Consider the following 27,479-nt stretch of genomic DNA (forward strand, 5'->3'; position numbering starts at 1 on the left):
TCTATAAACTGAGATAAGGGTAAGAAAGAGCCAAGCACATGGAAAAGCCAGGGATAGAGCATTCCAAGTCAGGTGAACCACTTATACAAAGTCTGTAAGGCATGAAAAAGTTCAATTTGTTTCAGTAACTTTAGGGAGATCAGTGTTGCTGTAATGAAGGAGAAAAGGTGCTACTTGATGGAGTGGGGGAGATAGGAAGAGACCAGACTAGGACTCTGTAGGCCATGCTAAAGATTTTAGTCTTTAGGTAATGAGATAATATTGATGGGTTTTAATAAGGAGTAGGAGTGGGGTTTATATATTTAAAAATGCATTTTGGCTGTTGTTTGGGTGATAAATAGGAATTACAAAAAATTGAAGAAATCAATTATAACGTTATTGCAGAGGCCATGCAAGAGGTGAAGCTAGAGGGAAGTGGACTAAATTGCGATATATTTGAAGATACAACTTGTAGGACTTTATATTCTGGGTTATATGGGAGTGGAGAGGGAAAGGAAAGAGTCAAGAAAGAGTCAGGTCTTTCCTTAGAGAAACTAATGAGAGGAAGACAGAAACAAATGGGTTTCAGGCTATAAGTCAAGCATTTTGTTTTAAACATTTTCATTTTGAGATACTCATTAAATATCTAAGAATACAAATACATAGTTTCATTTACTAGTTCAGAAGGTTCTGTTATAAAAACAATGAACAAGAATGGTTTGACTATCATGTTTCTATTAATTCAGCAAACATTTGTTGAGTCCACCATGTGGCAAGTACTGTGCTAAGCACTTGAAATACAAAGTCATAGTCACTGCCAGTACGAGTTTATTGTAATCTAATTAGACTGAGAAAACATGGGTAATTTAAAGCCCAGTGTGATAACATTAGGAGGAACATCTAACTCAGATAGAGGATTAGAAGGTTCATGGATGGATTCCTGGAAGATAAGATGTCTAAATTAAGTTTAAAACTAAAATTTATCCAGACACAGAGGAACAAATGGCGTCTCCGATTATCTTTATTAGAAAAAAGTGTATCAATAACATACTTCAGACAAGTTTGCAATGGAACATTTTAATATTTTTCTGACCACAGATTTATTTAACATTTTTATTTTTAATGTTTTAAATTAGTTAATAAACATTGGTTAATAAAATTATATGTTTTGAGTGTACAACTCTATAATGCATCATCTGTATATTGTATTGTGTGTTCACCATCCTTCTGTCACCATATATTTGACCCTCTTTACCCTTTCTATCTCCCCCCTCTCTGCTTTCCTTCTGGTAACCGCTAAACTAAACTATTATCTGTGTCTATCAGTTTTTATTTGTTTGACTTGTTCATGTGTTGCTTTCAGTTTTATATCCCACATATTAGTGAAATCCTATGTTTCTCAACTATTTCTGTCAGACTTATTTTGCTTGGCATGGTAATCTCAAGATGTATCCATGTTGTTGCCAATGGCAGTATTTCATCTTTTCTTATGGCTGAGTAATATGCTATTGTAAGTATGTGCCACATCTTTTTTATCTAACCATCTATCAAAGGGCACTTTGATTGTTACCATGTCCTGGCCATCGTGAATAATGCTGCAATGAACGCTGAGGTGCATATATCTTTACAGAAAAATGTTTTCAAATTTTTGGGGTGGATAGTCAGAAGAGGGGTTGCTGTCTCATATGATATTTCTATTCTTAATTTTTTGAGGAACCTCCATACTGTTTTTCTTAGTGGCTGTACCAATTTATATTCCCACCAGCAGTGTATGAGGATTCATTTTTCTCCATAACTTCTCCAACATTTATTACTTTTCTTGTTGATAATAGCCATTCTAACAAGTGTGAGGTGGTATCTCACTGTGGTTTTGATTTGCATTTTCTTATTAGCTAGTGAAATTGAGCATTTTTTTCATATAACTGTTGGCTGTTTGTATATCTTCTTTGGAGAAATGTCTGTTTAAGCCCTCTACCCATTTTTTAATCGGATTGTTTGATTTTTGTTGTTGAGTTGTATTAATTATTTCTATATTTTGGATATTAGCCTCTTATTGGAGGTGATGTTTGAAAATATCTTGCCCCATTCGGTTGGTTGCCTCTTTGCTTTGTTGATGGTTTCTTTTGCTGTGCAGAAGCTGTTCAGTTTGATATAGCCCCATTAATTTATTTTTGCTTTTACATACCTTGTCTTTGCGGTCAAATTCATAAAATTCTGTCTAAGACCAAGGTCTAAAATTGTAGTACCTATATTTTCTACTATGCATTTTATTTTTTTCAGGTATTATATTTAGGTCTTTGCTCCATTTTGAGTTTATTTTGGTGTATGATGACAAATAAAAGTCTAGTATCATTCTTTTGTATGTGGCTTTCCAATTTTCTCAGCACTATTTATTAAAGAAGCTTTCTTTTCTCCATTGTATATTTATGGCTCCTTTGTCAAAAATTATTTGCCCATATTATATGGGGTCTTTTTCCAGGCTCTCAATTCTGTTCCCGTGGTCTGTGTGTCTGTTTTTCTGCCAATATCATGTGGTTTTGATTATTGTCACTTTGTAGTGTAATATTAAGTCGGGCAGAGTGATACCTCCAGCCTTGTGCTTTTTTCTCAGGATCGCTTTGGCTATTCAGGGTCTTTTGTGGTTCCATATAAATCTGATGATTTGTTTATTGTTTGATGTCTTTAACCCAGTTCCCATTTGCCCTGAGAATACTTTCTGGTGGCAGTTTAGACTGCAGTATTTACCCTGAATTAACTAATGGATTATAGTCCTATTCTTACCCCAAAAGTTTTTAATGAAGTATTTTGCTTTTATTATTATTTTTGCATATCTCTAGTATATTGATTGTCTTTGGAAACAAATGACATCATACTATTTATAGCATTCTGGTTTTAGTAGTGGTATTTCCATGCACAAAATATAGTAATTCTCGATTGCTGAAAATGATAAGTCCTAGAAAACAGCATTCTTATACGTGATATTAAATTAACACTAGTAGTGAGCTGCACTTTTCTTTTTTCTCAATGGGAAAAGGGTTAAAAAATACCATTGTGATTCTGATGGAGATTGCATTAAATCTGTATATTGCTTTGGATAATATGACCATTTTAACTAATGTTGATTCTTCCAGTCCATGAACATGGAATATCTTTCCAATTTTTGTGTCTTTTTCAATTTATTTTTAATAATGTCTTGTACTTTTCAGTGTATAGGTACTTCACATCTTTTGTTAAGTTTGTTCCTAGTTATTTTATTCTTTTGGTTGCAATTGCAAAAGAAATATTTTTTTCATTTTTTTTCTTAAATTACACTTAGTATTTAGGAACACAATGGATTTTGAACATTGATTTTGTTTCCTGGAACTTTACTGTATTTGTTTATTGTTTCTAACAGGTGTGTGTGTGTGTGTGTGTGTGTGTATGTGTGCGTGTGTGAAGATTTTAGGGTTGTTTATATAAAGAACCACATCATTCACAAAAAGTGATATTTTGATTTCTTCATTCCCAATTTGTATGCCATTTATTTCTTTCTCTTGCCTAATTGCTTCAACTAAGACTTCCAATACTATGTTGAATAAGAACAGTAAGAGAAGGCATCTTTGTCTTGTTCCTGAGCTTAGAGATAAAGCTTTCGGTTTTTCATCAAGTATGGTATTAGCTGAGGGTTTGTTGTACATGGCCTTTATTATGCTGAGGCACTTTCCTTCTATACCCATTTTATTAAGTGTTTTAATCATAAATGTATGTTGTATCTTGTAAAACACTTTTTCAGCATCTATTGATATGATCATATAATTTTTATGCTTTATTAGGTTTATGTGGTGTATCACACTGATCAATTTGTGTACATTGAACTATTCTTGTGCCTTTGGAATTAACCCCACTTGATTGTGATATATAACATTTTTAATGTATTGTTGTATTTGATTTGCTTGTATTTTGTTTAGGATTCTTGCATCTGTATTCATCAGAGATATTTGACCACAGAATTTTTTATGGTTACACAATATGACTATTGAATATGTCCATAATATCAGAATCATAGAAGTAAAAGAGCTCTTAGAAATCGTCTAGTATAGTCACCTGGTTATACAGATGGGAAAGTAGACACAGAGAGGAGTGACCTCTCCAGATAATGAATTCCACTATTACTTTTTTTTCTTTCACATATTCTAAGTATACAATGAATGCAGTCTAAATGGTGCCCCCAAAACATTAATTTAATCCTCAAAATTGCCCACCTATTATGAGAGTATTTTATTCCCATCGAGATTTTATTGCACCCCGATTCTGCTCACTTCCTCCCTTAATTCACAGTGGAATGATGTGAGGCAATCCTTCAATAAGTGATATCTGCAATCAAATAGCTTGTTTAACATTATAAGGTGGCATCGAATGTATACTCATTCAAAAGAAAAGTTGGGGTCATGTTCACTTTAACTTCTAAATCATTTTTAAGGCTCTATTTTCTTCCACTGAACATACTAATATTTGGTGGGGGTTGGAGGAGAATGAAAGAGTTGGCTCTTCATAGTTAAAGTTTATTTGGTTGTCTCATAACCCTTTGTTTCTACTCCTATCCTTTGCTAGACTAACTCTCTGTTCCTACCTGTTCTGTCAGTTGTTTCTAGTGTACACACTAGGAAAACTCCTCACAAATCATATAAGTAGTAAGCAAAAAGAATATGAAAGCAGACGCCACAAACATTTCCCCTTCCTTCTCTTCCTTGTAATGTCAAATATAGTAAATGAGCTGAAAACTTTATTAAATAGGGCAAATTATGCCACAACAGTAACAGCAGTGTCTTCAAAATCAAAGGAAAGAATCGTATAGTAGGTCTTAACTAATTTAGAGTAGTCAAGAAGAAGCTTATCTGAATGTTTGAATATATTATTAAGGATGCAGTTTTATTACTCTAAAATACAGAGAATGAGGCACTCGTGTGTAATGGAAATCCATACAATCTCTTTGGAGGATGATTATTGTAATATCTGAGCCCCATCAGAAGAATGGAAACACCTTTAATCTATATCATTTGAGACTGGCTAAAAAATCAATTCTATAATGGAATACTATGCAGCCATTCAAAAGGATGTAGAGAGATATTATATTGTCATTTAAACAAAATAAACAAAATATAGAATAGTTTATATTAAAAGCTTTCAAATTTCTTTTAAAATGTACACATATATACACAAATGCACACATTTATGCTTTGATTTACATATACAAAGACATACACACATACACACACATATATGCATGCATATGCATAAAAGATACACGAATATTCTTAATTGTTACCTCTGGGAGTATCACTTAGGAGGAGGGGTAGAAGAAAGTATCACTTTTCATCCTATAAATTTTTTACACTTTTGGAAATGTTTACCATTTGCAAGTATTCTTTTTTTTATAGTGAAATAGTATGAGATGACATGTGAAAACATTTCTGTGGAAAATATATTGTGCAAAATGATATACAAAGTATTATGTAGCTATATAAAAATTTTGGAGTAAAATGTGCCAAAGTGACTTTAAAATGGAGAGAAACTTAAACTGAGTAAATAAAATGAGGCCAAATACAGATTCTTTGGCATCAGTTTTAATGAACAGATAAGAATAATTATCAATTATTGGAATGTAAACACATGCCTTTAAAATGCTCTTTGGGGGTTTATTTTAAATAGCTTAAGTTTTTCTTCTCCAAATTTTAATTTTACAGTCAAGTTGTTTTCCATGCATTTTTCACTGACAGTAAATTTCTACGAAAGACTGTTGGAACTTTAAGAAATTCTGAATCTGTAAAACGTTAATGTGATTTTAAACATCTTTTTTAAATTAACAGGAAATATTATTTAAACCTTCTTTTAAAGTACTCTTTGAAATACTGAATTAAATATTATCTATAAGTTAAAAAAATCACTCAAGATTGTTCTGATCACCCTGAATGGTACAGCCACTATGGAAAACATTATGGAGATTCCTCAAAAAATTAAGAGTCTTTTGATTTATTTATCCTCTTTGGCATCATGGACATGTTGTATTTGACTCATGAATCAAATGCTCACAACTTCGAGTGGTTGAAAGAGGGCTTTCTCAGTTGTTGGAATATGTGTGCCTTTCTCTGTCTGCTAGCCTTTTTGCTGCCCATTAATACGATCATAAGAGTATGAGCAGCTGGAAAGGAAGGTGAAATACAAAGTGGTTAATACTCCTGCCCTCAGGATAAAAATGTGGGAGGAGGACTCCATGAAAACTGGAGGTTAATTTTCTCTATTACTACGACATGGATAATCAAGAGTTGGAACTATAGATATGGAAGATTTGGTTTTAAGATTACTCCCAAGTCTACGGCCATGCTACCCTGAATGAACCCAATCCAGTCTGATCTTGGAAGCTAAGGAGGGTCGGGCATGGTTAGTACTTGAATGAGAGACTACCTAGGAAGACCAGGTGCTGTAGGCGTAAAAAGTAAAAAATAATGGATTATAGAAATCGACAACAAACTCTGTAATTCAGAGGTCAACTAAGGGTTGCTCTGACCTAAAAAAAAAAAAAAAAAAAAAAAGAAAAAAAAGAAAGAAATTATAAGATTACTCCCAAGGTTATTTGTTATTGCGTTTTTAAAAAGATTTTTATTAAAATATAGCTAACATACAATATTGTATTAGTTTTAGATGTATATCATAGTCATTCAATATTTATATACCTAAAGAGGTGATCACTGTGATAAGTCCAGCAACCATCTGACACCATATAATGCTAACGCAATATTATCAATCATATTCCCTATGCTGTACACCACATCCCCATGACTTGTTTTATACTTGGAAATTTGAACCTCTATTCCCCTTCACCTTCCACCCTTTTTGATTTTTTAATTACAGTTGATATTTCATATTATTTTTATTAGTTTCAGATGTATTGCATAGTGATTAGACATTTATATAATTTATTAAGTGATCCCCAGATTAGTCTGGTACTTGTCTGACACTATACATAGTTATTACAATATTATTGACTATATTCCTTATGCTGTACTTCACACCCCTGTGACTATTTTGTAACTACCAATTTGTACTTTTTAATCCCTTCTTCACCTTTTGCATCCAGTCCCGCAACACCACTCCCATCTGGCAATCACCAGTTTATTCTCTGTATCTATGAGTCTGTTTCCTTTTTGTTTGTTCATTTATTTTTGTTATTTAGATTCCTCATATAAGTGAAATCATATGGTATTTATCTTTTTTGACTTATTTTGCTCAGCATAATAGCATCTAGGTTCATCCATTTCGTTGCAAATGGTAAGATTTTCTTTTACAGCTGAGTAATATTCCATTGTATATATGTACCACTACTTTATCTAATCATCTATTGATGGGAATTTAGGTTGCTTCCATATCTTAGCTATTGTAAATAACATTGCTGTGAACATAGGGGTGCATATATCTTTTTGAATTAGTGTTTTGGTTTTCTTTGGTTAAATACCCAGAAGTGCAATCACTGGGTCATAGGTAGTTCTATTTTTAATTTTTAGAGGAATCTCCAAACTGTTTTCCATGGTGGCTGTACCAGTTTGCAATCCGACCAACACTGTACAAAGGTTCCCTTTTCTCCACATCCTCTCCAACACTTGTTCTTTCTTGATTTACTGATGATAGCCATTCTGACAGGTGAAATGATATCTTATTTTGCTTTAAATTTCCATTTCTCTGATGATTAGTGACCTTGAGCATCCTTTCACATGTCTATTGGCTATCTATATGTCCTCTTTGGACAAATGTTTATTTATGTCCTCTGCCCATTTTTTAATTGAATTATTTTCTTGGTGTTGAGTCATATGAGTTATAGGACTTCTGTTCATGTAGTCTTTGGATGGTTCTCCAGGTAGATTTTTCTATATTTTCATTGTAATTTTAATGTAGTCATGGAAGGGGGCAAGTACAACATTTGCTTATTCTGTCAACTTGACCGGAACTCTCCTGAGGTTATTTTTAAATAAAATTCATGATTGATTTGAACGTGAATTCACCAAGTATAGTGATTTTATTGTACAACACATTTAGAGGCCCCTCTTGGTTTTTTTGTATTATTATTATTTTATCATTGATTGTGATTTTAAACCAAAATATACAGAGATGCCTGAAATTTAATTAAAATAAAAAAAATCAAATTTATTTTTCTGTTTGCATTATATGCAAGTTTAGAAAAAAATCTGCATGAATTGTGGTGACTTATTTCCCTTTAATCTCTAGGGGCTTTAATTTTCATATTAATAAGAATATCTACACTTATTCTTATACTCAGGGTAAACATGGTAACTGTGATTCATGCTTAAGGTCATATTTGGAGTCTCATATTTCCTTTGAATTTTAGTTACAAATATTCTTTCTGGAATTCTTTCTTGCATTTACAAGTCCTATCTCTTCCTCAAGGCCTAAGTCTCTCCTCTCTGATAAAGTTTTTATCCCAACTTCCACATATTTTGCTCACTGCCTTCTGTGAGCTCCTCTGGCTTTTACTGTTTGGCATTCACAGTCTTGCTGTTCACTATTTACTGGCTTAAGCGTTGGTTGTAAAGCTTGTCTCTCCAATGAAATGGATATAGAGGTATCTTGAATTCCTTACAATACTCAACAAAGAATACCTAATATGTGCTCAGAAATATTGGATTTTTTAGTCCATTTTTGGGCTGTAGATGAGTTACTTTTAAATTCCCTTCTATTTCCTCAGACTTAATTAGTTCCATATCTTTCTGTCTGTCTATCCATCATCTATCTATCTATCTATCTATCTATCTATCTATCTATCTATCTATCTACTTTTTTTTTATGAAGCAGGATAAAATATTGCCACTGATACTGAACTCTAGTTTGGCTTAGCTGCTTGCAGCAGGCTTTCCTGTAGGGCATTGTGAATGTTTATAAAGCTAGTATAGATAATCTGTTACAGAGCTACCCTGCCTTTTTGGTGTGATTTATTTTCATGGGGCTGCAGTATTCTCCGGATTACTGTAGAAGTTCAGAATTGGACTTTTGTTAGCATCAATGACCAAGTAGTAGCTTTGTGGAACCAGAAATTATGACATGTTCACAAGTAACCATGTATACTTAATAGGCAAACCCTTCCTGCAGTGATGAAGGTCCTTTTGGCAAGTGTATTTATAGGGGAGGTGAGACATGGTGATGGTATCTTCTCTCCCACCCACCTCTATCTACTCTATGAGTCTCAGTTATACACTTGTCACCTGAGATCCAGTACCTTTAAGTAATATTTTAATGTAGCACATAATAATTTATCTTCTTGATCCAGCATAAGCCATAGAAAATATTTGCTTTTCTCCTCTGCTCAGGTATTTAAGATGTTTCCTTCCATCTGCCACAAAATCAACTTGAGAGACTGTGAAATTTGAGAGACTTGCATGAAATCTTATGTGGCTACTTTACCAACATTCCTGCCAAGGAAAAAACTCCAGAGGAATCAGGGACAACATTTAAGGGTAGCAAGTGGAATCCTGTTCCGCTCTTGGGCATTTTCTGCTGTTTCAGACTCTTGGTTCCTCTCCCTGAAAAGAACAGGTGTGCCTGACAGCAGGTGTGTTTGTTCTCCTTTTCCTATGGCAGCTGTCACTCCCCAGGTAATTCCCTTTTCCAGGTGGTAAATTCTTACAACTCATCATCTTCTTTCCTGGCTAACATTACTTTAAAAAATGGTTTGGCTATCAGCCTTAGATTCTATTGCAACATTATTGGTGTCATTGTTGATTTTTTTTTGCTTTTGTATTTTGAGTTGATTTTTTTTAAAATGGATAATATGTCTTCAGACAGATTCTATTTACAATTTAGACAAACTTAACGTTTTCCTTTAAAAAGTCTCCACGAAAGTCTGCGGCTGTCTTTGATTTGGACTGAGTTTTGAAGCCTTCCGTGATAGCTTTGTGTTTCTCCATTTTTGCATTTTCCAATACATCTTGGGGTCTGTCCTCAGTCAAGATATCTACTACCGGGACTGCCAGTCACCACATGCTTGGGTTTCATCTTCTCACATTTCTATTCATAGTATGTACTTCTCATAACTCTAAAGGACTATTTGATGTCCCCACGTTGTTTAACATCTACATCATTAAAGCAGCTGAGAGAATTACCACATGTCATAAGCTTAAGGAAAAATCCAGTTCAAAGGAAATTGTATCACAGACTCAGGTCATTTTTAATATGCTCTGCTGCTCACTCTTACCTGTTATTCTGTTTGACTCCCATGGGCATTTCATAGGTATTTGAGAGTTAGCTTTAAAAGAATACTTTCAGGTATTTGTTTGGCTCTCAACATAACATTTAATGAGCCCCAACAGATTACGGGACTCTATGGTGATCTCATGATAAGATGCAAAGGAAGCAAGCATACCATTCTAATACTTGAGGAATTAAGTGACCTGGAACTTAAGATGGACTGAGGGAGACAAAATTCACACAAATAAAAGACTTAGGTGATTTTGAAGGCATCAGATGGATAAGTATGACGTGAGTATGAATTGTTTACATAAGATGGGGCATAGAATAAATGTGTTATCACAGTGGGAAGGAGGTAGGCATCTTTAGTGGGAGCCTTAGATGAGTGAATGATGTGAGTGCAAAAGCATTTCTCAGAGGGCTCTCAAGGACTTCAATAGGCACCGCATAGTGCAGAAAACAAGTTCGTCTTCTGATAGAGTTATATGATGATAATAATAACTGCTGCTATCTGTTGAATTTTTACTCTGTGTCAATGTGAAATGAATAGAAGAATAAATGACCAAGAAAATATAAGCTTTAAAAATATACATTCTTGTAGTATCAGATGTATGACCACGGGTTGCTGTCTAGCTAGGGAGGTGGGTGAAGTGTGTGTGTGTGAGAGAAAGAGTTTTTGTGCGTGGATATGTGTGCATGTGAGAGAAAGAGAAAGATAGAAAGCAGTGTAGAGGGAGAGAGGCAGACAGAGAGACAGAAACAGAAAGAAACTTGGAGAGTAGGGCAAAGTCTGAAAATCAGAAGTTACAGTATAGGTAAATACAGTAAGTTAAGTGAGGAAAAGAGTACAAAAAAGAAGCTGTGTTCAAATAGAAGGATTCATAGTTGTAGATATTTAAATTAAATTCTTTACCTTCTGAATGGATTTTTCAGTGAAACCATTAACTTTTTTTTGCTCATACATAATAAAGTAGAATGTTTACACTGAAAATAGTGTTTTAACAGAAAATAAAGTGTTCCTTTAAAATGGTAAATTTTTGACTTCTAGAGCATGTCCAGTTGTCCCACATATTTGTAGTTCATTATCATTCTATGGCATAGACTATTGAAAATTAGAATGCTAAAGCCATGTCAGAAAACTAAGTAGGTAGAGATTTATAGTGAATTATTTAAGAGTCTCAAATCACATTAGTACATGGCTTCCTTGTATTATGACAGTGGAAAACCTGGCATAAGAGCCTCATAGAGCACCAAATAATAAGCCTGAGGTCCCTTTTCTACAGGTGGATTCCTTAGGGACCGTTATCACAATTTATGTCAGAGGCTTATTTTTATGCAGACGTATTCTCTGGCAGAAATTTCACAGCTTCTGTTGACATAACTGACGGTGTATATAGACCCAGACTACTAGACAACACCAGCAATCAGTTAGTAGTAAGCAACTATTTATTATGTCTTAACCAAGTACCTAGCACCAACCTTAGAAACAAAGGGGGATAGAAAAGAAGAGGCATACACAATCCCCTCAAATACTTTAGTCTAGCTTGAGCAATAGGGATGGCATGCCTAAAGTAGCTAAAATAGCAACAAGGCTATATATTTAATCAAATGCCATGTTGTGGGGTGGTACTTCAGAAAAGAGAGAGATCAGTTAGAACAATGTATTGGGGAAATCTTCATGAAGGAATTGGAATTTGTCCTATAACTTAAAAGATAGGTAGAATTTAAAGAGGCAGAGTAAAAAATGGAAATCTATTTACATCGAGAGTAATTCAGAGGAAGACAAAAAAGAAACCTGGTATTTTTATAGTGCAACAGGGATACCAGCTTGATTGACATGGAAGACATGTTTGAGATCAATAGAAAATAAATTTGTTAAGGCCAGATATTCAAAGAACCTTAACAACCAGGCCAAATACTTTGCATTCAGTGTATTGAGAAATGGAGGACCATCAATAGTTGCAAAACAGAAGTATAGCATGATCATTAAGGGAGCATTCTAAGAAGATGAATATGATGCTGATATATGTTATAGAACAGAAAGTGTTTGTCCACTCGGCATTAGCAGAGCCAAACACTAAACACTGACAATTGCAGTAGAGAAAAACTGGCTACTTTATCAATGAATGGCACCATCCAGGAGAACAGAAAGCTAATGCTCAAAATTCTGAACTCCCCAATGTTGTGTAGGTTACAGATTATATAGAGTAAAATCATAAGACACTGGGTTAGGTGTTCCAGGTCATGGTGAAAGCTGACTGGTTGAAGGTGAAGTAAGGGTAATGGATCATTTCTTCAGGTCTGAAGGACAGCTCTGAGGTCTTTTCTGGAATCCCTCTGTCCAGGCTCATGGAAAAGTAGCCAAGGGGTTGTTCCACCTTTGGGCTCAGGAACTGAAACATCACTTAAGTCAAGATATTTTCTTTAGCCTACCAGAGGTCCAGACCCTGTGATTATTAGTCGGGTCTACTACTTGGGGATTGCTTTTATCCAGGGGAAAGGCTAGGTCTCTGAGGGGTTATATATAGATGATGATTTTTAGAGTTAGAATTTAGAACTAAATTTAATCGAATTCATAAAAACCCTATGTTTCATATGCAGGACAGATTAGAGAGGTGAGAGGAAGGTATAGAAATATTACCATAGCTATAAGACAGACACAAATTTGACTTCAACTTCATCTTTCAAAGAAGTCATAAAAGTCATTCCCAATGAAGTCCTAGATTCCATCGGTAGAGGTATCATACACTTGCCTCAGTGGAGAAAAATCTCTCTCAATTTTGATTCGGTTTCTACAAATGTTCTTTTAGAAATCACCATTCCTTTTCACTAGAGTGGCTTCTCAAATTTTCTCCATCTAAGGCTGTTGGAATAGCTTGGCAATTACTATTGTAGAAAAAGTGGGACATAAAAAAGATGGAGGTTTTTTATTATTATTTTTTATTTTTTTAGGAGAATTAATATGTTTTAAGATGAAAATATAAGCAAATCAAAATAATGTAGGTGCATGACCCAAAACCCAAGATGTAGCTGAAAATAAAAGGGCAAAAAATTGTCATCCCAAATAAAAAGATGGGCAATGCAGAGCACTCAGGAAATAAACCAAATCTCACCAGAATTATACATAAACATTGAAGATGAGGACTCAAGATAGCTAATTTTCCAATGAAAACCTTTTAAAGATAATTGATATTGGGAACAGTTAATTAAATGAAACTGTAAGGGAAAAGAAAGTCCAGTCTATCTTATTAGTCTTTTGCCTTCCTCAGCTCTTTCCCTACAGCATGATTTCTCTCCTTTAGACTAATGGTTCTCACCATTGACTACATTAGGATCTCTATGGGAACTTTAAAAAAGTCTACTGCTCAGACTACACCCTGGATTATTCAAGCTTTGATATTTTCCAGAATCGAGAAGCATTATATTCAATTAGCACCAGCATCTTTCCCTCTAATCTCCTTATGTAGTCCCTTAAGGCATAACACTTTTTTGCTATATTTATATAGCAAAATTTCAACTTTATATATATATAAAGTTGAAATACAATATTATATTAGTTTCAGGTGTACAACATAGTGATTCAACATTTATATACCTTACAAAGTATCTGTAACCACAATATGTCTAGTAACCTTCTGCTACCATACAGTTATTACGATAATGATGCTATTCCCTATGCTATATATCTACATGACTCATTTTATAACTGGCAATTTGTGCTTTTTAATCCCCTTCACCTTTTTTTGCCCATTCCCCCAACCCTGTCCCCTCTGTCAATCATCAATTTGTTCTCTGTATTTATGAGTTTTTTTTTTCTGTTTCATTATGTGTGTTCATTTGTTTGGTTTTTAAAATGCCACATATAAGTGAAGTCATAAGGAATTTATCTTTCTCTGTCTGGTTTATTTCACTTAGCTTAATACTCTATGTCCACCTGTGTTTTTGCAAATGATGAGATTTCATTCTTTTTTATGGCTGAGAAATATTTATATATATAATATATGTAAATTATATATACGTATATATATATATTACATCTTCATCCATCTGTAAATGGACAGTTAAGTTGATTCTATATTTTGGCTATTGTGAATAATACTGCATGGAGGTGCATATATCTTTTTGAATTATTGTTTTTTTTTTCCTTTGGATAGATACCCAGAAGTTGAATTGCTGGGTAATACAATAGTTCTATTTTTAATATTTTGAGGAACCTTCATACTGGCTCCATGAATTTATAGTCCCACCAGCAATGCACAAGTGTTTCCTTTTTTCCATACTCTTGTCAACGTTTATTTGTTGTCTTTTTGAAAATAGTCATTCTGACAGGTGGAAGTGATATTGCACAAAGGACACATATTTTAACTAGACTAAAAACTAATATTTTACTGATGGAATATCCTTGTTTTCCTCATTTTTATATCACTCACCAGGCTTTGATCAGTAAAATTTGTTAAATTAATATTAAGTAGAGTTGTATGTGGTAACTGGGATTGGAAACAAGATCATCTTTGAGTTTTTATATAGGGAGGGGAAGGAAAAAATTGGAGTTTTTATATAGGAAGGGGAAGGAAAAAATTGGATTGTAAGATACAATAGTGGTGGCTATAGTGGGAACATCTTGGATAGATCACATGTATATAAAATACCACTTTAGAATTGTAGTCTGTTTCTAGATCTTTTGGTTAATTGTACTGTGATTTTAGGTAAATCAGTTGTCACTGGATATTTTCGATATTTGTAAAATGAGGAAAATAGATCCAGCCCCATTTACTTCATAGGATTGATTCAATTGAATCAATTGAAATTTATAGTTGTGAGTGTTCATTTGATAGTATTTTAAAGTACAAGATGATAGATATATGCAAAATTGTTGTTATTATTACTCATAAAGCCAGTGAATAGAGTTTTTGTTAGGATGAAAAGCCTAGAAGAATCAATAGAACAGTATAAGTGCCTTTAACAGTCATATTCAGTAGAAGTATGAGGAATACACTGCTTTTGAAAGGCTATTCCCCTCAAAGGTTACATTCTTTATAAAACTGAAAGATTATGTCTATGTTGTATGTTGTGTAATTTTTGCAGACTTCGATAATGGAATGGAAATAATACTAAAGAAGGAACTTGATAGGAATCAAGTTGTATGTACAGTATTAACTGGCTTTATGAACTTTGACAACATACACATATATGTACTTGCAGTGGTTCATCTATTAAAGGGAAAGAATTAAGGCATTAGCATCTGTTGAAATAATTAATTAATCTATTCAGTATACATTTATCAAACATCTATTATGTGCCAGGCAGTACTTTTAGAGCTGAGAATAGTGAAAAAAAAAATCGCATATTCCATACCCTTGTGAAGCATATTTCCTAGTAAGAGGTGAGGCTTAATGTCATTCCAGATACAGAGAATTGCTAAAAATTTAAACAGCAGGTTGGGACACAGAGTGATTATGAAGCTAAAATAGCAGATTTTCCTATGTGTCAAGAAGCACTGTATGCACTTCCTATATGGTTTTTTTTTTTCAGTTTTATTGAAATCTAATAGATAATTAGTTGCTTATATTTACATTGTACAATTCAATGAGTTTTTTTTCAATTATAGTTGGCATACAATAATATATTAGCTCAGTTGTACAGCATAGTAACTATATATATTATATATCTCACAAAGTGATCACCCCACTAAGTCTCGTACACCTCTTCCCCATTACATATTTATTACATTGCTGACTATTTTCTTTATGCTACACCTTATATCTCCATGACTATTTTGTAACTATCCATTTGTACTTCTTAATCACTTTGCCATTTTGCACCATCCCCCCAATGCTCCTACCATCTAGTAGCCCTCACAAGATTCTCTCTATTATGAGTTTGTCTCCATTTTTTTTGTTGTTGTTTACTTTGTTCTTTAGATTCCACATGTATGTGAAATCATGTGATATTTGTCTTTACCTAACTTCATTCAGAGTAATACCCTCTAGGTCCATCAAGGCAATATCTTTTCCCATTCCCTTCCTTTTAGTCTGTGTGTCTTTTATTCTAAAGTGAGTCTCTTGTAGACAGCATATGTAAGGGTCTTGTTTCTTATCCATTCAGCCATCCTATCTTTTGGTTGGAGAACTTAATTCTTTTCAATTTGAGGAACTTGTTGATAGGAATGTAGTTATTACCATTCTTTATTCCTGTGTTTGATACATGTTTTTTTCTTCTTAAAGAAGTCTTTCCCATATTTCCTATAATACTGGCTTGGTGTTGATGAATTCCTTTAGCTTATTTTTGTCTGGGAAGCTCTTTATCTGTCCTTCCACTCTAAATGATAGCTTTGGTGTATAAAATATTTCTGGTTATAGATCCTGGGTTTTCATGACGTTGAGTATTTTGTTCCAAGTTCTTCTGTGCTGCAAAGATTCCTTTGAGAAATCAGCTACCAGTCTTATGGGTGCTCCCTTGAAGGTAACTAACTGCCTTTCTCTTGCTGCTTTCAAGATTCTCTCTTTGTCTTTAACCTTTGGCATTTTAATGATGATGTGTCTTGGTGTGGGACTCTTTCAGTCTCTCTTTTTTGGGACTCTGGCTTCCTGGGATTGAATGTCTATCTCCTTTATGATGTTACAGAAGTTTTCATCATTATTTCTTCAAATAGTTTTTCAACTTCTTGTTCTCTCTATTCTCATTCAGGTACCCCTATGACATGGACATTTTTTAAATTTAATTCTGTCCCATAGGCTCCTCAAATTAGTATGATATACTTGGCTTCTTGTTCTTGTAATTCTGATTGGATGTCTTTATCAGTGGTTCGATCCTCTTTTTCTTTCACTCTGTTAATTCTCTCTAATATACACTTCATCTCAGATAATGTATTCTTCAATTCTGACTAATTCCCTTGGATCATTTCCATTGCCAATTATTGAATTAATTAATTAATTTCATTTTAAAGTTTTTATTTATTTATTTATTTTAGTTTCAATGCTTTACTTTTTTTAACATTTTATTTTATTATTTTATTTCCCCCCTCCCGTCTTCCCCCTCTCCTCTGGTAAAAACTAGTCCTTTGTCCATTTTCATGAGTCTCTGTGTGTTTGTCCTGTTCATTTGCTGCTTTTAGTTTATATCTCTTCACATATAAGTGATATCATGTTATTTTCATCCTTTTCTGTCTTATTTCGCTTAATATGGAAGTTAGTTTCGCTGTCCATCCATGTTATAAAATAAGCAGTATCATCTTTTTCTTATGGTTGAAAGTTATATTCCATTATATCACTATATATATATATATATATATATATATATGCTATATATATATATATCTCACTATATTAGTGATATATATAGTGATATATATATGATATATATATATAGCAGATATATATAGTGATATAGTGGTATATATATATATATATATATATATATATATATATATATGAATCCATGTACCACAGCTTCTTTAGGCAATCATCTGTCATAGGACATTTTGGTTGCTTCCATGTCCTGGCCACTGTGAATAACGCTGCTATGAACATCGGTGTGCAAATATCTTTTTGGATATGAGTTTGCAAGTCTTTGGGGTAAATACCCAGTAGAAGGATTGCTGGATCATATGGTAGATCAATTCTTAGTTTATTGAGGAACCACCATGCTGTTTTCCATAGTGGCTGTACCAATTTACAGTCCCATCAGCAGTGTATGAGGGTTTCTTCTTCTCCACATCATCTCCAACATGTATTATTACTTGTCCTGTTGGTTATAGCCATTCTAACAGGTGTGAGATGGTATCTCATTGTGGTTTTGATTTTCGTTTTCCTAATAGCTAGCAACGTTGAGCATCTTTCCATATATTTATTGGCTATTTGTATGTCCTCTAGGGAGAAGTGTCTGTTCAGGTCCTCTTCCCATTTTTTGATTGGATTATTTGTTTTTGTTGTTGTTATTGAGTTGTATGAGTTCTTTGTATATTTTGGATATTAGGCCCTTATTGGCGGCTTAGTTGCAAATATACTTTACCATCTGGATGGTTGTCTCTTTACCTTGTTGATGGTTTCTTTTCCTAAGCAGAAGTTTTTAGTTTGCTGTACTCCCATTCATTTATTTTTGCTTTTATTTCCCTTGCCTATGAGGGCAAATTTAGAAATTCCTCTTTATGTCCAAGGACCTTGAGTTTAGTTCCTATGTTTTCTTCTATGCATTTTATTGTTTCAGGTCTTACATTCAGGTCCTTAATCTATTTTGTGTTAATTTTCCTGTGTGATGATAGACAACAGTCTAGTTTCATTCTTTTGCATGTGGCTTTCCAGTTTAGCAGAACCATTCATTGAAGAGGATTTCCTTTCCCACTGTATGTTTTTGGCATTTTTGTCGAAAATTATTTGCCCATATAAATATGGGTTTACTTCTGGACTTTCGATTCTGTTCCATTGGTCCGTGTGTCTATTTTGCTGACAATACCATGCCGTTTTGATTACTATTGCTTTATAATATAATTTGAGTTTGGGCAGAGTGATGCATCTAGCCTCATTCTTTTTTCTCTGGGTGATTTTGGCAATTCAGGGTCTTTTGTGCTTCCATGCAAATCTGATGATTTTTTGTTTTATTTCTTTAAAAAAATGCCAATTTTGATGGAGCGTGCATTAAATCTGTATAATGCTTTAGGTAATATGGTCATTTTAACTATGTTAATTCTTCTAATCCAAGAACACAGAATATCTTTCCATATCTTCATATCTTCTTCAATTTCTTTTAATAGGGTCTTATAGTTTTCATTATATAGTTCCTTCACTTCTTTTCATTAAATTTATTCCTAGGTATATGATCATATGACGCTTATATTTTAATTTATGTGGTGTATCACATTTATTGATTTGCATATGTTGAACCATCCCTGTGCCTGTGGGATTAAGCACACTTGATCATGGTGTATACTTTTTTTAATATGTTGCTGTATTTGGTTCATTAATATCTTATTTGGGATTTTTGCATTTGTGTTCATGAGAGATATTGTTCTGTAGTTTTCTTTTTTCTGTTATATTTAGCAGGTGTTGGTATCAGAGCAATATTGGCCTCACAAACTGAGTTGGGAAATATAGCCTCCTCTTCAATTTTTTGCAAGAGTTCGAGGAAAATAAGTATTAAATCTTCTTTGAATGTTTGGTGGAATTCACTGGTGAAGTCATTTGGTCCTAGACTTCTACTTTTTGGTAGTTTTTTGATGATTGTTTCAATTTCCATATTGCTGATCAACAATTTAAATTTTCCAGTTCTTGATTCAGTCTAGGAAGGTTATATTTTTCTAAGTACTGGTCCATTTCTTCTAGATTATTAAATTTGGTGTTATATACTTTTTCATAGTGTTCTTGTATGATCCTTTGTATTTTTGCACTGTCAGTCGTAATTTCCCCTCTTTCATCCCTGATTTTGTTTATTTGTGTCCTTTCTCTTTTTTCTTTAGTGAGTCTAGCCATGGATTTGCCAATTTTATTAACATTCTCAAAAATCCAGCTCTTTGTTGCATTTATTTTTTCTATTGTCTTTTTTTTTGTATTTAATTTCATTTATTTCTGTTCTAATTTTGATTATTTCTTTCCTTCTGTTGACTTTCGGCTTCATTTGTTTTTTCTTTTCTGGTGTTTAAAGATGAAGCATTAGGTTGTTAATTTGGGCTCGTTATTGTTCTTGGAGTTAGGCTTGTAATGGTATGAACTATCCTCTAATGACCACTTGTGCCATGTCCCAAAAGTTTTGGTATGTTGTACTATCATTATCATTTGCTTCTATATATCTCCTGTTCTCTTTATTTCCTCTCTGACCTAGTTTTTCTTCAGTAGTATGTTGTTTACTCTTCATATATTTGTGATTCTTTCCGCTTTCTTTTTACAACTGATCTCTAGTTTCAAAGCATTATGATCAGATAATGTAGTTGGAATGTTTTTATCCCTCTTATATTTGTTGAGGCTGTTTCTGTGTCCCAGTATGTGGTCAATCCTTGAGAATGTTCCATGTATACTAGAGAAGAAAGTATTAGCAGCTGTTGGGATGAAAAGCTCTGTAAATGACAATTATGTCCAGTTGGTCTAATGTGTCATTTAAGGACATTATTTCTTTATTGATTTTCTGTTTGGGTGATCTGTCTATATCCAATAGTGGGGTATTTAGGTCCCTTACTATGATAGAGTTTTGGTCTGTATCTCCCATCATTCTGTTAGTAATAGATTTATACATTTCAGGGCTCCCTGATTGGGAACATAGATATTAATATGTGTTATGTATCCTTGGTGCATGATTCCCTTTATCATTATGCAGTGTCCCTCAGTATCTTTCTTTACCTTTTTTATTTTGAAATCTATTTTATCCAATATTAGTACCACTACTCTCACTTTTCTCTGAATGCCATTTGTGTGAAATATCATTTTAGACATTTTATCTTTTGCTTTCTGGTAGCTTAGTGTTTCCATTGTCTCCTTGTCCTTGTGTTTCTGTTTTCTTTATTTTGGTTGGCTTTTGTGGGTTTTTCTTCTGGTTGTTTTTTTTTTATCTTATATATTTTACTTTTGAATCTTTGACGTGTGGTTACCATTATGAATATATAAAGGATAGTTATATATATAATGGACGAATATATAAATATATATATATATATTTTATATATATATATATATTTATATATTCGTCCATTTTCTTCTGTGAGTACCTTATCTCATTTCCCCTTTGCAAATTTGGATGTTTGAATCCTCCCCTTTTCAGTCATTTTTATCTTATTTGTTCCTATGTATGCTGAATGTTCATTACTATCTTGCTATAGCAAATCTCTTCTTATTGTTTAACCTTATAATGCCCTGTTCTTAGTAAGAGTTGCACTCTTGTGCTTCTATTTGCTTGGTAGTCACATTTCTCCTAATTACATATTTTTTTTTGTCATTTTGTTTTACATGAGCTGACCCCTTTCAATATTTCCTGTAACGCAGGCCTCATAGTGGAGAATTCCCTCAATTTTTGTATGTCTGAAAAGGTCTTTATTTCTGCTTCACATCTAAAGGAGAGCTTAGCTGGATACATTATTCTTGCTTGTAGTTCCTTTAATTTAATAGTTTGAATATTTGATTCCACTCCTTTCTGGCTTGTAAGGTATGTGCTGCTAAGTCTGACAAGAATCCTTTATTGGTTACCATCTTCTTTTCCTTGGCTGCCCTGAGAATTCTGTCTTTTTTGTTGATTTTTGGTAATTTTAATAAATGAGTCTTGGTGAAGGCCTTTTTGTGTTGAAATAATTAGGTGTTCTATTGACTTCTTGAATTTCAAGCTCTAGTTCATTCCTTAGGTTTGGGAAATTCTCGTCAACTGTTTGTCTGAAAATGCTTTCTAGTCCCTGCTCCTTTTCCTCTCCTTCAAGAATGCTCATTATTCTTGTGTTTCCTCTCCTGATGGTCTCAGCTAGTTCTTGCATTTCTCTTTCATTATTTTTCATTTTTCAGTTTCTATCTTCTTCCTTCTGACTTATTTCTAGATTTCTGTCTTTGATATCACCGATCCTTTCCTCCCTTTGGTTGACTCTTTTTTCCCAAGCTTGCTATTTCATTTTTCAGCTCTTGAAGTGTTTTTTTTTTTTTTTTTGATCTCCAGAAGTTTTATTTGGTCCCTTTTGAGGGTTTCAGTCTCCTTGCTAAAAACTCATTCTGCACATCTAGTTGTTTTTTCAATTCCTGAAATTGTTGATAAGACTCTTTTCAGATATCTTTGAGCTTTTTCAGAAGTACCATCCTGAATTCTCTGTCATTTAAGTCACATATTTCTATGTCTGTAAGCTTATTTTCTGGAGTTTTTTCTCTTTCTTAGATACATTGTCGCCTTTGCCGTTCATGGTTTTTAATGGACTATTTCTCTACCTGGGTATTAATGGAAGTTTATTCTGTTTTTGTGTTTTTTTTTTTTTTCAGAAGAAAAGAAGTTGGCTTTTATACATATTGATTAAATGTAACCTGTTGCAATGAAGATGTTTTTCTTTTGGTTTCCAGTAGGTGGCATCTAAGCCTCTTGGATCTCTGCTTTATGTAAAGTTTTAATAATGTCTTTTTTCTTATAGATGTTTAATCACGCTTGCTACCCTCAGTCTCAGTTCCTGTCAGTGTTAGCGACATTTTCGGTTGTGTTTGCTCAGATTTCCCTGGGGCTCCGTGGCGTTCAGTCTCAGAGGATATGGGGAGAGGGGCCCTCTGGATTGGGGGATGGAGGCTGCAGCTCAGCCTCGGTTTTACAACCCCAGCTGGCAAATATCAGCTGCTGTTTCTCTGCCATCCCTGCTTTTCTGTCATCACCATTTCTCTGTCTTCTGCCCTGAAGCTTGTGCACTCCCGCCGGCCTCGTGGAGCTCAGAGCACTCTCAGGCAGGGCTGTTCAGGGAAATTGCTGCACCTTCTCCCCTCCCCTTCCTCCTACAGGGAGCTCGGGCTGCAAGAGGCAGCTTAATTTTTACTTTCATTCTTCCACCAGACACCTGGGGTTCTGACCTGTGATAGCACTTAGGCACAGATTTTAGATGTACTGGTATGCAGTTTGGGTGTTTTCTGTTGAGTTTTAGATGTTGAGCTCATTGTTGTTTCAAGGAGAAAGATCTGGGGAAGTCTCTCACTCCGCCATGTTTAATATAATCTATTTTTTTTTTTTTATGGTGACATAGGTTAACGAAATCCAATAAGTTTCAGCTGTACACTTTAACAGTAAGTCATATATGTTTATGATGTGTGTTCACCTCCCATAGTTAGATTTCTTTCTGTCATCACATATTTGTCTAACTTTACTCCATCTACCTCCTGTCTCTTCTTTCCCCCTATCCTCTAGTAACCACTAGAATATTGTCCATGACCACGAGTCTCTGTTTTTTTTTGGTCCTGTTCATTTGTTGCTTTTAGATTTATATCCTAAAAAGTGATTTTCAAGTTTTTCTCTCTGGCTTATTTTGCTTAGCATGATTATCTCGAGGTCCATCCATGTTGTTAAAAATGGCAGTATTTCATCTCTTCTTATGGCTGAGTAATATTCCATTGTATATATGTACCACAGCATCTTTATCCAATCATCTATTGTAGGACATTTCAGTTGCTTCCATGTCCTGGCCACTGTGAATAATGCTGCTATGAACATCGGTGTGTAAATATCTTTTCAGATATGGGTTTTCAAGTCTTTGCTGGATCATATGGTAGATCAATTCTTAGTTTATTGAGAAACCTCCATACGGTTTTCCATATGGATGTACAAATATGCTGCCCCACCAGCAGTGTATGAGGGTTCTTTTTTCTTCACATTCTCTCCAGCATGTCTTATTACTTGTCCTGTTGATTATAGCTATTCTAACACATGTGAGATGGTATCTCACTGTGGCTTTGATTTGCATTTCCCTAATAGCTAGCGATGTTGAGCATCTTTTCATATATTTCTTAGCTATTTCTACACCCTCTAGGGAGAAGTGTCTATTCAGGTCTTCTGCCCATTTTTTCATTGGATTGTTTGTTATTGTTGTTGTTGTTGCCGTTATAGAGTAGTATGAGTTTTTTTTTTTTTTTTATATTAGGCTCTTATCGGAGGCATTGCTTGCAAATATACTTTCTCATTTGGATAGATGTCTCTTTGCCTTGTTGAAGGTTTCTTTTGCTGAGCAGAAGCATTTTAGTTTGATGTAGTCCTATTCATTTATTTTAGCTTTTACTTCCTTCGCTTTTGAGGACAAATTCATAAAATCTTTAAGTCCAAGTTCCTTGAGTTTGTTCCTATGTTTTTTTCTATGCATTTTATTGTTTCAGGTCTTATATTCAGGTCTTTAATCCATTTTGAGTTAATTTTGGTGTCTAGTGATAGACAACAGTCTAGTGATTCCTTTGCAGGTGGCCTTCCAATTTTCTAAGCACCATTGAGTGAAGAGGTTTTCCTTTGTCCACTATATGTTTTTGGCTTTTTATCGAAAATTATTTGCCCATATAAACATGGGTCTACTTCTGGACTCTTGATTCTGTTCCACTGGTCCATGTGTCGCTTTTTCTGTGAATGCCATGCCATTTTGATTACTGTTGCTTTGTAGTATAATTTGAAGTCAGGCAGAGTGATGCCTCCAGCCTCTTCCTTTTTTTTTCTAGTTGGCTTTGGCAATTCAGAGTCTTTTGACCTTCCCTAAAATCTGATGATTTTTTGTTCTATTTCTTTAAAAAATGCCGATAGGATTTTGATGGGAATTGCATTAAATCTTTATAATGCTTTAGGTAATATGGTCCTTTTAAGTATGTTGATTCTTCCAATCGAAGAACACAGAGTATCTTACCATTTCTTTGTATCTTCTTCAATTTCTTTTAATAGAGTATATCTTATAGTTTTCATTAGATAGGTCCTTCACGTGTTTCATTAAATTTATTCCTAGATATTTTATTGTTTTTGTTGCAATTACAAAAGGAATTTTTTTTTCATTTATTTTTCTGACACTTCATTATTTGAGTATAGGAACACTATGCATTTTGGAAGGTTGATTTTGTATCCAGAAACTTGAATTTATTTTCTTACTGTTTCTTGGAGAGTTCTTGTGGAGTCTTCTATATAGAAAATCATATCATCCACAAATAGTAACAGTTTGACTTTTTTGTTTCTTATTTGGATGCATTTTATATCTTTCTCTTGCCTGAATGCACCAGCTAGGACCTCCAATGTTATATTGAATAAGAGTGGCAATTGTAGACAGCCTTGCCTTGTTCCTGACCTCAGAGTGAAGGATTTTATTTTTTCACCATTAAGTATAATGTTGGCTGAGGGTTTGTCATATATGGCCTTTATTATATTAAGGTACTTTCCTTCTATACAGATTTTGTTATTTTTTTAAATCATAAATGGATACTGTATTTTGTCAAAAGCATTTTCTGCATCTACTGATATGATTGTATGATTCTTATTAATTTTTGTTAATGTGTTGTATCACATTAATCTATTTGTGTTTGTTGAACCATCCCTGAGCCCACTGGATGAAGCCCATTTGATAGTGGTGTATAATCTTTTAAATATGTTGCTGTATTTGGTTTGCTAGTATCTTATTTAGAATTTTTGCACCTGTGTTCATGAGAGATATTGGTCTGAAGTTTTCTTTTTCTGTGTTATCTTTACCAGATTTTAGTATCAGGGTAATATTGGCCTCATAAAATGAGTTGGGAATTATTGCCTCTTCTTCAATTTTTTGGAAGAGTTTGAGGAGAATAGGTATTAAATCTTCTTTGAATGTTTGATAGAATTCACTGGTGAAGCCATCTGGTCCTGGACTTTTACTTTTTGGTATGTTTTTGATTATTTTTTTCAATTTCCATTCTGCTGAACAGTCTTAGATTTTCCAGTTATTTTTAATTCAGTCTAGGACGGTTGTATTTTTCTAAGTACTGGTCCATTTCTTCTAGATTATTAAATTTGGTGTTATATACTTTTTCATTGTATTCTTGTATGATCCTTTGTATTTCTGCAGTGTCAGTCATAATTTCCCTTCTTTCATCTGTGATTTTCTTTATTTCTGGTTTTTTCTCTTTTTCTTTAGTGAGTCTAGCCGAGAGTTTGTCAATTTTATTAACCTTCTCGAAGAACAAGCCTTTTGTTGCATTTATTTCTTCTATTGTTTTTTTTTTCCAATTTCATTTATTTCTGTTCTAATTTTGATTATTTCTTTCCTTCTTCTGACTGCAGGCTTCATTTGTTCTTCCTCCTCTAGTTTTTTTAAAAGGAAATATTAGGTTGCTTATTTGGGTCATTTTTTTTTTTTTGAGATAAGCCTGTAATGATATAAACTTTCCTCTTATGACCACTTTTGCTGTGTCCCAAAAGTTTGATATGTTGTACTATCATTATAATTTATTTCTATGTATCCCTTGATCTTTCTTTTTATTTCTTCTCTGACCCAATTATTCATCAGTAGTGTGTTGTTTAATCTCCATGTATTTGTTGTTTTTCCCACTTTCTTTTTACAGTTTATCTCTAGTTTCAATGGATTATGATCAAAGAATATGGTTGGTATGATTTCGAACTTCTTATATCTGTTGAGGCTATCTCTGTGTCCTAGTATGTGGTTGATTCATTTTTTTGTTTGTTTTTTAGGTGAGGCAACCCTTGGTTGACCTCACAGATTGCAAGGACCTGGTCAGGTTACAATACCATATTTTATTTTATTTTTTTTACGCCTACAGCACTTGGTCTCTCTAGGTGGTCTCCCATCCAAGTACTAACCAGGCCCGACCCTGCTTAGTTCTGAGGTCTGTCAGGATCGGGCTTGCTCAGGGTGGCATGGTCATAGATGTGTTTGATTCTTGAGAATGTTCCATGTGCACTAGAGAAGAATATATAAGCAGCTGTTCGGGGATGAAAGGCTCTGTAAATGTCAATTATGTCCAGTTTTTCTAATGTGTCATTTAACAATGTGATTTTTTTATTGATTTTCTGTTTGGATGGTCTGTCCATATCCGACAGTGAGGTACTTAGGTCCCCTACTATGATAGTGTTTTGTTCTATTTCTCCCTTTTGTTCTGTTAGTAATTTTTTAAATATATTTTGGGGCTCCATGTTTAAGAGCACAAATATTAATAAGTGTATGTCTTCTTGGTGCATAATCTCTTAATCATTATGAAGTGTCTCTCAGTATCTTTCTTTAACTTTTTTATATTGAAGTCTATTTCGTCTCATATTAGCACCACTACTCTTACTTTTCTCTAATGACATTTGCTTGAAATATCATTTTCCACCCTTTCACTTTGAGTCTATAGTTGTCTGTGGAACTGAGATGCATCTCCTAGAGGCAGCATATGATTGGATTTTGTTTTTTGATCTAATTTGCAATGCTGTGCCTTTTTGTTAGTGAGTTCAGCCCTTTTACATTTAGGGTGATTATTGAAATATGAGGTCTTATAGTCATTTTATTTTTGCTTTCTGGTAGCTCGGTGTTTCCATTGCTTTCTTGTCCTTGTGTTTCGGTTTTCTTTCTTTTGGTCGTTTTCTGTGGGTATTCCCTCTGGATCTTCTTTTTTCTTCTTTTTTTTTCTTTCTTTTTTTTTTGTTATATACTTCAGCTCTTAACTTTGGCGTGTGGTTACCATTATGGTACATCAAAAGGGATATATGCTCTCTTTGTATATATGTATACTTTACCTTCTACACACACACACACACACACACACACACACAGTTGTCTATTTTCTTCTGCATGTGCCTTATCTCTATTCCCCTTTGTGAATTTGGATCTTTGAATCCTCTCCTTTTCTGTCATTTTT

At 33.9% G+C, this 27,479-nt stretch overlaps 1 protein-coding gene and 1 pseudogene across 1 annotated transcript in view; both read left to right on the forward strand.

Moving 5' to 3' along the window:
* Positions 1-27,479, forward strand: part of TENM1 (teneurin transmembrane protein 1) — a 1,050,723-nt gene that overhangs the window by 334,097 nt on the left and 689,147 nt on the right. The window lies entirely within an intron of this gene.
* Positions 6,327-6,445, forward strand: LOC120612281 (uncharacterized; annotated as a pseudogene).

Source organism: Pteropus medius, unplaced genomic scaffold (genome assembly GCF_902729225.1).
Source record: "Pteropus medius unplaced genomic scaffold, Ma_sr-lr_union100, whole genome shotgun sequence".
NCBI lineage: Eukaryota > Metazoa > Chordata > Mammalia > Chiroptera > Pteropodidae > Pteropus > Pteropus medius.